General features: G+C 40.9%; 1 pseudogene; it reads left to right on the top strand.

Annotated features, from left to right (window-relative positions):
• Nucleotides 1–5,994, top strand: part of LOC122739101 — a 41,828-nt pseudogene extending 35,834 nt beyond the window's left edge.
• The last annotated feature ends 7,042 nt before the right edge of the window (nt 5,995–13,036 follow it).

Here is a 13,036-nt window from a genome sequence, read left to right as displayed (position 1 = left end):
AGATAGGCCTAAAATGCCCAAGTTTGTTTTTAAATTAATGAGGTTAGGCAATCTGCTCTAAGATTCTTTTAAATGAACTTCTGTTCTTTTAAAATTTCAGACTTTTGCTTGAGATACCTTAGTGAAATCTAATCAATTAATCAACTGACCAATTAAAAAGCATTTTTAAAGTAATTTCTATGTACCATGCAATGTGCTAAATTCTGGGGTTACCAATAAAACTATATCACAAGATTTATATGCTATGGGTTCAAAGTTGGCCTTAGATACTTACTAGCCATGTGACCCTGGGCAGGTCACTTAAAGTCTGTCTGTAAGCAAAGGGAATACTTCACTTTACATATGCTGCCCTGGCTGGTTTCAACTCTATAAAGCTAGATGCTCCTAGGATAAGATCAGTTCTAAACTCACTGCCTTGCTGCTAACAAGAGCTTTGATGGACTCTTCATCCTTCTGATTGGAGGGCTGGAGGGCAGAGTACCAAACTCCTCTCAATGCCTTCCTTTATAGAAAGTCCAGAAACTGAACTCTCAGATCACTTCGTCTTACATCTGCTGTTCTGACTGGTTTTAACTCTACAGAACAAGATGATCTCTCACTGAATAACCCTGGTCTACTTCTGTCTTCCTGACTTCCTAGCTCCTTTTATCTATTTTCTCCCCCTTTAGATTGTAAGATTGTTGAGGGCAGGGACTAGTTTTATTAATTGTATCTCTAGAGCTTAGTAAAGTGCCTGACACATTGTAGGTGCTTAATAAATATTTATTGGATTGGATGTAAGCAAAAGAGTCCTAGATTAAAAGGCTGAAAAAGAGATAGATCTAAAACTATGGGTTCCCAACTGTGTGGCCTTAGGAAAGAGGCCCCTATCTAGTCCTCAATTTGTTGTGGTGGTTCAGTCTTTTCAGTTGTGTCCCACTCTTAATGACCTCATGGACCTCTGTCCATGGAATTTTCTTGGTCAAGATACTAGATTAGTTTGTCATTGCCTTCTCTAGCAGCAAACAAATGTTAAATGACTTGCCCAAGGTCTCAGAGCTAGGACATTTCTGAGGCTGGATTTGAATTACGGTCTTCCTGACTCCAAACCTATCACTCTATCCACTGTACCACCTAGCCACCCCTGGGCCTCAATTTACTTATCTGTGAAATAAAAATACTAGATCATATATTATATATATATATTTAATCCCCATTTTAAATATTCTGTGTCCTAAGGGGTAGCTTCTACTGCTTATGTGACACAATATCTTGCACATAGTAGGCACTTAATGAATATTTGTTGAATTGAATTAACATATTACTGCATAATTTAGTTTCCTCTTAACATTACAAACAAATCTTATTTCCTGCAGCAACACACCACACAAGGACAAGCTATTTTCTATTCCTTATGTTGAATTCAAAGACCATTTATTCATATGAGGTTTTTTTCCATAAAAGTATTTTATTATTTTTTAGTTACATGTAGAGACAGTTGGCAACATTTGTTTTTATAAGATTTCTAGTTTCAACTTTTTCTCCCTCCCTCCCCTCCCTCCCTCCTCCCCAAGATAGCAAGCAATCCAATATAGGTTATATATGTATCATATGAAGTTTTAAAAGTTGAACAGCCATTTGCTTCTTATTTTAAAGATTCTAATCATTTTGAACAATTTTGAACTGAAGCCCCTGGTCTGCCATGAGAACCCATTCAGTCCCTTGACATTTAATTACCAATGACACCATAACATAAAAATGCTAATTCCTGCTGCCAGCCCCTTGGTGCTCCACATGACTCACTTAGTCGCTGTTGGTTCTGTGTCTTGAATAGAAACCTTAGGCTCCCCCAGTCATCACTGGCGATCACAGAAGGAACATTTACTTGCAAGTGAACAAAAGACTGGTAAGTGTGGAGGAGGTTTTTAAGTCACAATGTCCAGAGTCATCGATCAATACACGATTAAGACAGAGAGAGACCATAGAGCATATTTGATATGGTAGGAAAATGTAGACATGGTAGAGATTCTGGGGTAGAGGTGACTCACCATCCTTCGTTCAGATGAAAATCACAATAGAGAAATACCAAAACAAGGATGAAAGGCTTGTCTTCTAAAGTTTAAGCTGTCAGGTCTTAAAAGAAATCAGATTCTAGGTAAAAGTGGGGTATAGTAAGGTTACCTCGTATTTACTTTGTATGTATAGTGTATATATCTATATTTGTACATTTGCCACCCCCATTAGAATTCATAAGTTCTCTAAGAGCAGAGTCTGCTTTTTTTTTTTGGTCTCTGTATCCCTAGAGCCTGACTCATAGTAGGAGCTTAATAAATGCTTATTGATTATCAGTTGATTGAATTGACTTGTGACATTCTGTCCCTTAAATGAGAGGGCCTGGGGAGAGCCCCATTATCCTCACATCATGGAATCCAGACCCAGCAGACATTTCAGATCTTGTCTGTCAATCATAGAACCTGCCATGCTCGGTAACACAGAAGAGTGCCTGTGACTGTCCCGATGGATTTCCTTCACATACCATGGAAATAAGTAGTGCGGTCACATGTCTGGACTTCGCTGCTGCTAGGATTCTATGGCTTTTAGGTAGAACTTCATTATACTCTCTCCTCATTGAACAAGAAGAATCATCAAAGCTGTCTTAAGTAAGCCTGAATTCAAATCTGAACATGAAAGACTTAGCAATACAGTTTAGTTTCATGAAGGCAGTAAATATTGCTTCAGAGATCTCTCAAGGGTATGAAACCATTCTTCCCCAGATGCAAAAAGTAGGTCTAGATTTATCTACGCCTCTTTTTCAGAACAGTTACTCTATTGTCATCATTCCTGGTCCCAGTGCTAAAAGTAGATAAAGGCAAAATGGTGGCCACATCTAGTATAAATAGAGCTGTATTTGATTTGGCTCTGTAAACAACTGGAAAAAACTGAACAGCAAATTAAGAGAGGACCTAGCAAACCAGCTAAAAGACAGAAGATATAGTTAAACATTCCAAGGAGAGAATAGAGGTGAAGCATTCTCCCTGTAAGAAGCAGAAAAGTGGATATTTGAAACAGGATTACGAAGAGTGGAAAAGAAAACTTTAGAAAATGCTGCAAAAACACAAAATAAATTAGTTCAACTTCTGGACTGCCCTCCACCCCTCTCAGCTAAGCCAAGCATGGCCCTTCTATCTCCACTGTGCTTTGGTGGGTTATAAAGCATTTTGCGTAGATTCCTAATGAAGGAGTTTAATAACCCTGTTTTAATATGTTTGGGGTTCTTTTTCCTAGGCAGTAACAAAAGTATCATGTCAAGGAAAACTTTTTCACCCCCAATCTGATTCTTAGTACTTTGGTGAGGTTATTTGGAGAAAGCAATGGGACATTGGAAGCAAGCTTATCAGAATCAACCAGGGAGTTATTTGGCATAGCATAAGCTTCTGCTCACCTATTCAGCAAGGATCACCCAAAGATTTCCAAAGGAAATGTATGAAAAGGAAACTTAGAACTTTAGTTTGAATAACTTTTAGTAATGAATCATTTATTATTCATTTGAAAGCAGTAAAGATAGGTTTTTTTAGAAAGTTCTATTTGATGACTGATTTTATTTTATTTATTTTAGTGAGGCAATTGGGGTCAAGTGACTTGCCCAGGGTCACACAGCCAGCAAGTGTATAAAGTGTTTGAGGCCAGATTTGAACTCAGGTACCCCTGACTCCAGGGCCAGTGCTCTATCCACTGCACCACCTAGCTGCCCCTGATGACTGATTTTAAATGGTTTTTTGCAGCCTTAGATTATTCTTTAGTTTAAGTGAAATGCCATGCAATCTTAAGGCAATAAATATATCTGTAGAAAAAGGAAAAGGAAATTACTTATTCAAGTCACAAAGCTAGTTAAGTATTAGGTCTAAGATCTGAACCCAAGTCTCCTCACTCCAAGTTCAGCATTTATTCTACATTGAAAACTTGCATCAAAATTTGTTACTTTCATCTTTTTTTCCTCATTAAATTTGGGAAAGAGTCAGAGTAATAGAAGGTCTAGCTAAGACCTTCAAGACCAGCTTCTCATTTCATAAATGAGGCTTAGAAAGGGGCTTCAAGGTCACACAGTAATTTAGTGGCACTAGAATTCAGGGACTAGAATTCCTTGGAACTAGATTCCAGATCTCCTGACTCCCAGTCCAGTATTCTTCCTGATATATAAAACATGTTTTCCCACATTGAGAATTCCATATCTTCTGAATCTGTTTACAAATACAGTAACGTGTCAATTATCAGCTGTCAAGTGTAAAGAACCCTCAGCCATCTGGAACAGTGGGGAACATTCAAGTCAGTGAAAAAGGTTAGGAAGAAGAGTAGCAATTAAGATCAATTGAACAAATATAAATTAAAGGGTCTGATTGGTGCAGGCCACTATGTAGAGGCAGAAGCAGGGAGGGAAAACAACATTTAGACAAAATGACCCCTTCCCTCATGGCTCTTGCAGTCTAAGGGAGTGAGACCCCTAAATAGATATCTATAGTATACAATATTACAGAATAAGTACATTTTGAGAGCTCCACAAAGTATTATATTGTGAAGTCTGAAAAGGAAAGTTGTAACTCTCTGTATTGGCTGGTTCAAGGAGGGCTTCATGAAGGAAGTAACATTTGAGTATAGTGCTAGAAGAGGAGGAGGAATTCCCAGGTGAAGGAGAGAACATGGACTATTCCAGCATGGAAGACAGTGAAAACTGAGACAGAGAGATGTGAAAACACAAGGTGTTTAGAGGAGGGGCAACAGAGAGGCAGAGAGTAAGGAGTAACAGTATTCCAAGAGGATGGTAGGTTGAGATCAATCTATCAACATTTAGCGCCAAAGGCCCACTACATAGTAGATGCTTAATAAATGCAAGTTGATTGACTGACTGATCCTATCAATCAATAAGCATTAATTAATAATTTATTAATAAGTGTGTACTATTTGCCCAATCCTAGTACCCACGAGGGACACAAAGACCAATGTGAAACAGTCCCTATCCTCAAGGAACTTACATCCTACCAAGAAAGACAACATGTACACATATAGTATATAGAAAATGGATATAAGATGATTTTTAGTTGAGTCTTGCAGAGATAAACCTGTAAAAGTTAAGTGATGCCAGGAGGCCTCAAATGCCTGAGAAAATAGTTGAATATAACAATGGCTAATATTTATATAGTGCTTACTATGTTCCAGGCCCTATGATAAGGACTTTACAATTATGATCTCATCTGATCCCCACAACCCTGGGAGGTAGGTGTTATTATTATCTTCATTTTACAGATGAGGAAATGGAGGCAAACGGGGGTTAAATGAATGTTCCAGGGTCAGAAAGCTAGGAAGTATGGGATGCTGGATTTGAATACAGGTCTTCCTAACTCTAGGCCAGTGCTGCATCCACTGTGCCACCTAGCTGCCAAAGGGGTGATGTGAGCAAGTTTATCCATTGTTTCAATAGCTGGAAGGAAAGGAGGATTGTCGCTGGCTAGGGGTGGCTGGAGAAGCCTAGCCCTGATGATACCAATGCCAAAAAAGGGAGGATGGAGCAGGAAGGCAGGGAGAGAGAAGAGAAGCAAGAAAATGGAGGCAGAGGGTAGGGGAAGCAAGCAGAAGATGGGTGAGATAAGCATCAGAGAGGATAAGTCTGGACAGAAGCAGAGAACAGCAGGCCTGCTGGCTGACAGAGGAGAACGGAGACAGACACCAAGAAGGCAGGAGAGGAAACTGATTAATTAATGCATGTTGACTGTTTGATTAAAATAGCTCAGTAGCCTGAAGGAGAAAGGCAAAATAAATCCTAGTACACCTCAACAGCCCCCGAGGACCCCACTGCACTACAGCACCAGTCAAGGAATCTTTGAGGTTGAAGAGATCTCAGAAATGATTGAGTCCCATCCCCCTCCCCAAGCAGGCCTCTATCTGTTCTACAGCATCTCTGAGAGGTATTCATACTGCTTTGGCCTGAACACTTCCAGGACAATGGAGCAGAAGACAACCTGATGAGGTAGTTTGTTTCATTCTAGAAGGGCCCTAATTTTTTTTGGTTTTGGTTTTGGGTTTGGTTTGGTTTGGTTTTTTTGAGGGGCAATGAAGGTTAAGTGACTTGCTCAGGGTCACACAGCTAGTAAGTGTGTCAAATGTCTGAGGTCAGATTTTAACTCAGGTCCTCCTGAATCCAGGACCGGTACTTTATCCTCTGTGCCACCTAGCTGCCCCGAAAAGCCCTAATTTTTAAAAAGTTCTGTGTAGTGAAAGGCCTTCTGGGTTTGGAAGCAGGAGACCTGAGTTCAGATCGTGACATTGACACTAAACTGTATGGGTCACTTCATCTCTCTGAGACTTTGTTTCCTCATCTATAGAATGGGAATAATTCTTGCACTGCTCATATGACAGGGTTACTACTTCAAAAATCTTAAAGTGTTTTTTATTATGGTTAATATTTCTTATATTGAAAAAAAATTTTAAACATATTTCTTATATTGAATCCAAATCTCCCTTCTGGTAACTTCCACTATTTGAGGCACAATTAGAAATATCAGTTATCAAATAGAATTAGAAACAAAGAGAACAAGAAAAGGTTCCCTCTCATTCATTATGCTTAGAGAGGGAGCACTGTGTGGTGGGGAGAGAGACAGTCTTGAAGACAGGGAGATCTGGGTTCGAATATGACTTCTGACATTAATACATGTTTGCTGACTGGTTGTGTGACCCTGGGCAAGTCAACTAATTTCTCAGTGGCCCCAGGCAGTTCTAAGACTGTAAGTCCCAGAGAAGGTGCCAACCTGAATTGGTGGAGGAAGTTTTCTCACATGGGAGTTTCTAATATCAAAGAAAGAACAGGTCCATCCCCATCCCCATGTGCTGTTTATCAAGTCAGGGGACTACATTACACATTTTTACAAGACTTTCAATCTTCCCCCTTCTCCTCACCCCAAAGTTCACAGCTAAAAGAAAAAAAAAGTTTTATTACTTAAGGAGTTAGACTCAGTGATCAGGAAGAATTTGCTTATCCTTCCCTGGAGATGTTGGCTAACTAAAGTATTGATCCACCTTTCAATTTCTTATTAATTCTCTTTCCAAACAAGCAAATTTAAAAGAGCTGGTTTATAACTCAGCCCTACTTCCAAACCCCAGTAAAATGTTTATAGCTCCCATTTCTCTAGAACTTTTTTTACAGAGTGCTTTCCTCATAATAATCCTGCAAGGAGGGTGGTACAAATATGAGGACCCTCATTTTACAAATGTGAAAAGTGGGGTTCAGAGAGTTGAAGATGCTTGTGCCTGGTCACAGGGCTAGTAAGTGACAGGGCTAAGATAGAAACCCAGATCTCCAGCCCCCAGCACTCTCTTCCCTCATACTCCACTGCCCTTCAGTTCAAGAAATGAAGAGAAACTGTTGCCCCCTTCTGCCTCCCTCTGTTCCAGATAAGTAGGGCTGTGAATCTCCTCCTGCACTCCAGTGACACATTATGAATTGTAGCAACAGGTCTCTAGGAACAAATGACCCCCCAGAATTACCTTTGTTTGTGTCAAGGTCTAGGGAAGCCTATAAACCTTTTTTAAGAATACTGGTTGTTGTTTTTTGTGTTTGTTTGTTTGTTTGTTTGTTTGGTGAGGCAATTGGAGTTAAGTGACTTGCCCAGGGTCACACAGCTAGTAAGTGGTAAGTGTCTGAGGCTGGATTTGAACTCAGGTCCTCCTGAATCCAGGGCCGGTGCTTTATCCACTGCGCCATCTAGCTGCCCCGAATACTGTTTTTTAATACATAAAATAAAATATATAGGATTAAAAAGGAAATCAAACTATATCAAAATACAGTTATCATAAAGTCATCATAATTTTTTAAGTTTATTGGTTAAGAAATCCTGCTCTAGAAGGATCCTTAGCTACAGAGGTGACTAGGCAGTAGATGAAGAGGTTTTTCCTGGGGACTTGCAAATGTTATATTTCTTGTTTGGTCCATCAAAACTCTACCCTCCCCACCCCCAGTTCTTTATCTTGGGCAATTAAGAGCCAACTTAAGGTTCAAAAAACCAACTGACATTTCTGTGCTGGACCCCATCCTTGGAAGATGGAAAGCCTCCCCACATGTCCCCTACCTCCAGGACCACAAGCTTGACAAAGGCTAGGATTTAGACCCAATGCCAGACACACTCTCCAGTCAAACAAAGCTGACCCCAACATCCTGCTCCTTATTCCAGCTCAATCACTAGCCAGAGTTTGACTGTGAGAAGATGAGTAGAGAATCTTCTTATTGCCTGGTGCCTAGCAGGAAGACCAAATAATAAACATTTTTTCTTTTTTTTAAAAAATAATAAACATTTTTAAAGGAATCAGGAGGGGGAAGGAGAGATGGGACCCAGAAAGGAAGATTTTCCTGGTTAGGTAAAAACCAAGCTACCCCAGCTTTTAGCACCAACTATTGCTGAGAGAGGATCTGCTGGAGGCCTCTGTCTCCATGGATACAGCCCCAGCCCCTCACTGATGTTCCTTTCCATTTTCTTTGCCTTATTGACAGCATGAGGAGGTATGTTGTAAATGTTTCTTATTATGCTACTCATACTTCTTTCTGTCTTTGTTTCTACCTGTCTGTTTCTTCTTCTCAGTCTCTGTCTCTCTGTCTGTCTCTGTTTCTCTCTGTCTCTCTCATTGTCTCTCTTTCTCTGTCTCTCTGTTTCTGTTTCTATTTCTGTGTCTGTATTCCTCTGTCTCTGTCTCTCTCCCCTCTCAAAAGAGCAGGCAAATGCAATCCTATTGGGACGAGAGGTCTGGCAAAAGAGGGCTGAGGGCTAGCTGCTTGATTTCTACTCCTCACTCCCTTTCTCTTCCCTTCAACCTTAAATCTGGAAGAAGGTGGGGAGAAAAGATGATTTTCAGATCAAAGGTTGGCCTGAAAATCACCACCACCAGAGAAACTCTGTTAGTCCCCCAATAAAGCCCTTGTTCATGTTGAGGCTGAAGCTGTCAGGAAAACCTGCCACTGTGACAGTTCCAAACAAGGCCTAAATCCCTGAAGATGTGACACTTGTGCATATTGGGATCTGTTTTAGAAGGCACTTCTAGTTCCTGATATTTTTTATTCCAATGATTCCTGGCACAAAATTAGATATTTTATCCTTTATGTAATTGTTATTATTATTTTTTTAACACAGAATTGCTTGTTAGAGCATTGGGCTTGGAAATAAGAGGACGAGGCTTTGGATCTCTGACCTGACACTTACTAACTTAATGCTTCCAGTTGGGTCCCTTCATTCTCTGAGTTGGATTTCCTTATGTGTAAAACAATGCTTGCCTTAGCTACCATTTTATTTTACAAAATCTGTAATTTTTTTGTACTAGGGAAGCTCCTGGTGAATCACTTCTTCTACCAATGCAAATAGATGCCTTCTCTGCAGCTTAGGGTCTTACAGAGTTGCCTGGCAATCACTTACCCACAGAGGGTAAGTGAGTTACTCAGGGTCACACAGCCAGAATGTATCAGAGGGAGTACCTGAACCTAGGTCTTCCACATTCAGAGGCCTCTCACCATCAGTTCGTGGTGGGAGTATTCCAGAAATGTGAAATATTCCTTGTGACCAGTGAGTTTCTATTGGGCATAGGGAAAGCTGTGAGCCCCTTCAGTCTTCAGAAAGCTGGCAGAAGGAATTCACATCTCCCATGGGGCCTTTCTCAGGCTGACTTCTCAGTTAAGTTGCGAGTGATGGGAGACAGTCTTGGAATGGGCTCAGGCAAGAAGACACCTAAGTTCCTTTGCAGACCAGGGAAGGTGGATCGCAGTTTCCTTTTCTGAGCAAGGGAGAACCTCATAAGCCTTTCTAAGAGACTTAGAACTTAGATTTGGAATTAGAGGACACAGTTTTGAATCTAGACCGCCACTTAGTACTCATAGGACCCTGGACAAGTCATCTCCCTTCCCTTAGTTTCCTCTATTTATAAAATGAAGGGATTATGTAAGTGGATAGAGCACTGGACCTGGAGTCAGGAAGATATGAGTTCAAATCTGACCTCAGACAATTACTAGCTGTGCGACCCTGGACAAGTCAGGTAGCTTCTGTTTGCCTCCGTTTCCTCAACTGTAAAATGGGAATGATAATAGCACCTACCTGAAAGAGTTATGAGTTTCAGATGATATAATATTTATAACAAGAATTTGGCACCTTGCCTAGCACATAGTGGGTCCTTACAAATGCTTATTTATTCCCTTCTTTCCTTCCCTCATGAGAAGACTACTGAGTTACCTTTCACCCACAAACCTGTGACCCCACAAGAACCACCATTTTGACCATCTTGCTGGAAGCACAAAATGTGGAGGGGTTCTCTCATTATTGGAAAGTTGCTATTGCAGGATGTGCAGCAGAGATGCCAAAAGCACTTTCTGCTGAACTACAATTTTCCCACAAATTGATTTACCCCTTAGCAGCCTTTGACAGCCAAAACGGAGCTGGGGAGAGTGTTACTGGCAGGCAGTTGCCATCAAAAACCCAGAGAGCAGCAGCCACCCCTGCACTGCCTGCTCCAAACTTCACTCTCTGGGAGAGGCAGCTTGCCAGATTCAAAGGAATAGGAGCACTTTTTATTAGCCTACAATCGAAAGCCACGATCGGGCCTTCAGCTGCAGTCTGTTGGAATTGGCACTGAAAGTGTGTCTATGTAGGCTAACATTGGAGAGGCACAGAGAAAAAAATGGAGTGTATTTATCCGGGGATGTCCAAATACCTGAATATTTGATGGATTCTTTTTTTTTTCAGGCTTTATCTCAGTGTTTGGCATCCGGAGGACACAGGCACACTATGTCTGGGGCTGAAAACCAGATGCTTGTCTGTGCCTGTACAATGCCTCATACATTGAGGGCCCTCAGTCTCCAACAATAACAACAATAGCCCCACTGCCTGAGCCAGCAAAGGGAGGGGAAGGTACTTCTTGGGCTGCTGTTATGAATGGAGAAATACAAGTTCTGTGAGATGTGCCCTGTTTCCTAGCCTAGAAAATGTTACCCCCCCACACACAATGAAAGTCACTCTCCCTAAATCAATGCACTTTGGGGGCATGGTTTCAACATCTGCTTTCCCTAACCTGATCTCATTATGGGGCTATAGGGTACAGGGGAAAGCATGCTGGATTTGGAAACAGAAGAGAGGGGTTCAAATCCCAGCTCTGACCTTTATTACCAGTGTGGCCTCAGGCATGTTGCTGAAACTCTGAGACTTGGTTTCCTTATCTAGAAAATGAGGGGGTTGGACTAAGGTCCAACCCAGATTCAGATTTTTGATTCAATGGTTCTATGACAATGCGGTGATTTATAAAAGGGCTGATTAAATGTTCTGGGAGTCCTGGAGATCTTGCCATAATAGAAAATGGGGATGTTTAGCCTGGATAGGATAAGGAAGGTCAGGGGAGGGCAGAGAAAGTATAAAAATCTTCAAGTATTTAAAGGGGTATCAGGTCAAAGATGGATCAGATGTAATCTATTTGTCTGTAAAAGGCAGAACCAGGAGCAAAGGGTCGATGAGACAGAGAAGCGTCTGTTTATTCATATAAGGAATGCTTCTTAATAAGTAGAGTTGTCTCAGAGCAGAATGATCTGCCCTGAACAGTGCTGTGTTCCTCTGCAAGAGAGATCTTTGAAAGGAAGCTAGATGACCACCTTTTGAGGAATCAATAGAAGGAATTCATGTCCAGGAGTGATTTGATTTAGATTATATAACTGCTAAGGATTCTTCAAACACTCTCTATATGGATAATGACATCAAGGCACAGGGAGGTAGTGACTTGTCCAAGGCCAAGTGGCAGAGGGGATACGGGAATTCAGGTCTCCTGACCTCCAACATCCAGGCCTGATTGGAATAAATGTTATTTAAATATCATTCTTCACCCTTCCCCAATTATTTGAACCTCCTTAGGATCAAGGATGTTGCCCATTTTATGTCTTCAGTGTATTGTACGTAATTTATTGTTTATCTATTTTTAAAGAACCTGTCATTTCTTTGACATAGGAAACTTTCACTGAGGAAGCTCTTTCTACCCAGTGCCCATGGGCGGCCACGATTCAACTTAGAGAGTTTTAGAGAGTTGTCTGGGGGTACCTAGAGGTTAAGAAAATTGCCCGGTATCACATACATAGTCACAGTTCTCCTAGAAAGCTTTGATCCATCAGCCTCTACAGTTTGAGCATCTAATCTATGCAAATCCAGCCTATTTGCTATGGTGGACACAAAAAGTGTAAAATATCTCAGGCCCTGCCCTCAGAGAATTTACAGCTGAAATGCTGAGACAATATAGAAACAAGGGGAAATTAACAATAGAGGGCAGCACTCATATGATCACAAAATCACAGGATTGGATGGACCTCAGTGGCCATCTAACTCAACTTCTATTTGAATAAGAATACTCTCTATGACATCCACTTTTTGCTGGAAGATCCTTCATAAGGGGGATCCTACTACTTACCAAGGCAGCTGATTCTACTTTTAGAGAGGATTAGTTGTTAGGAAATTCATTTGTTTTCCTTATCTTGTACTTAAATCTGGCTCTCTGAAACTTCTCCCCATTCTACTAGTTGTGAAAGTTTTCCAATGTCTGTGACTATTGGGTGAGAATAGGAATGGAGAAGGAGGGTTATGACTGTCTTTTTCTCCACCCTAACTCTTCCCCCTCATACTAGGGGACTTCAACATACATATTAATACTCCATCAATGACTTTATTTTTCTAGTTGCTTCCTCTACTCTTTTCCCATGATCTTCTCTTCCACCCCAGTTCAGCTAGAGGCAGATATGGTCATACTCTTGATCTTGTCATCACCCACAAGTATTCTATTTACATGTTCATGAGCCTGAAATTCCCTTATCTGTCATAATCTTTTATCACTCTACCTTTCCCTCTGCCTTAACAACCCCTAATCTTACATTTCATCATCATTATGACCTCCACTCTTTATACTCCTTAGTTCTTTCCCAGGCCATCATCCCTGCAACTGTCTCCACCCGCCTCTCGTCCTCATTCTCATTCCTTGATGAACTAGTTCATCTGTACACTATCCTCTT

This window comes from Dromiciops gliroides, chromosome 2 (assembly GCF_019393635.1).
Source record: "Dromiciops gliroides isolate mDroGli1 chromosome 2, mDroGli1.pri, whole genome shotgun sequence".
NCBI classification, from domain to species: domain Eukaryota; kingdom Metazoa; phylum Chordata; class Mammalia; order Microbiotheria; family Microbiotheriidae; genus Dromiciops; species Dromiciops gliroides.
Note: the sequence above shows the minus strand (reverse complement) of the source record. Positions and strands in the feature narration are given on the sequence as shown.